We start from the raw sequence: 1,642 nt of genomic DNA, 5'->3' as shown, positions 1-1,642 counted from the left end.
GTTTTTTCTCTTTTCTAATAGCCAAACAGCTTGATGCAAAAATCAAAGCACTTCCATTAATCAGATACATGAAAAACAGGGATAATGCAGAACAGAAAAGCTCTGGAACATGGTCTAAGTCAAGCCACGAGGATGGGTGAAGAATGATGAGTGAGTTGAGGAGAATGAATGGAAAATAGTGCTGACAGGGCAGTTGAAAAGAGAAACAAACCACAAAAAGATTTTTGGAACAAAGAACTGGAAAACAAAAGCAAAAGGGAAGCAATGGGCAGGAACCACAATGGGGAAAAAATACGGAAGAGTAGCGACAACAGGAGAAGGAAATAAAAGGAGCATCATGTAAAACTGAAAAGACACGTAGAACAAAAGCAAATCCCCCAGTCCCTTACTTTGAATGAAACTATGGTCATTAACAGGGTTAATTAACTAAATACACACTTATCTGCCATCCTTAGAGAAGCACTGACTTTGAAAATGCGTAGCAAACTTCAATTACCTATCAGCTGTCAGGGAAGCTTTTAATGCAGAAAACTGAGATGCCTTTTGGTCTTCATTTAAGAGGGTGACAGCCATCTTCAGCTGGCCGATTTTTAAAGAATAGCTCAGAGAGCCCCAGTTCAGAATGTTAACCACTGTTTTCTGCCAGGCAGACTTTGGGACCGAAACTTGAAGAGAAACAACGCTGTAAGCAGCTGGAGTTTGTTTTCATAGTGTAACTGATTTTCCTATTGCTGGAGCACACACAGCTCTTCCTGCAGGTCTCCGCTGGCAAATGCTAATTTTGAATTATCAGTGCCTTGGTCCCACCACAGAAAACAAGTACAATGATACCTGTATTCTGCAGGATTCGTGGATGATCAGATTCAAGAGGCTAACTTGACTCAGAACATTGGATCAGCAGTCTTGCAAAGAGTTGGCTTGACTAGACCGTGACCCTTTAATCTAGACAAACCTTAGGTAGAGCAAGAGAAAGAATTCACACCTTGGAGATGCTGCTCTTGCTACAGCCAAAGCAGCTGTTAACAGGCCTTTCTGAAGAGCTGGGCTACCGATCGATGGCAGTAAAAGCAAATACTGTTAGCACGGATGTGAAAAGGAAAGCTCGGAGAAGAGACAGCCCTACTGAGGCAACTCAGGGAGGGAATTTAAACCATATGCAGCAGCTACATGTTAGAGTGCTTGCAAACACAACGGCAGCTCTGAGCAGAGAGGAGCACCTCACAGCTCCTGCTGCGCTGGGTGGACAACACAGTGTTACATGGATGATGCACCCATCCATCGCAGAACAGACCCCCCCTGGGGTGATGTACCCATCACAGGATAGACCCCCATGTGCAGCTGGTGCTGCTGTGGGTTCCTGGCCCTTCTCCTCGCCCCGGCCCCCCGCTCCCCCCACACCTCCCTTACCTCACAGGGCCTCCTGCCAGGCTGAGGTCCTTCTGCTGTGCCCCCCGGGCCAAGGCTGCTGGAGCTCTCCCTGATCCCACCTGCCTGGCAATGGAGGACAGTCAGAGCTGGTGGCACTCCTGGGGTTGCACCACCATCCGGAATACCCTCCAGAAGGCAAACTGCCCTGCCTTGGCACCCCTAGTTGAGGCTATCCCCTTCCATAACACCCACCCAAAACTAAGCCTCCCCCCAC

Source organism: Charadrius vociferus, unplaced genomic scaffold, assembly GCF_000708025.1.
Source record: "Charadrius vociferus isolate BGI_N301 unplaced genomic scaffold, ASM70802v2 scaffold1028, whole genome shotgun sequence".
In the NCBI taxonomy this organism is placed as follows: Eukaryota; Metazoa; Chordata; class Aves; order Charadriiformes; family Charadriidae; genus Charadrius; species Charadrius vociferus.
This window is presented reverse-complemented; position numbering follows the sequence as displayed.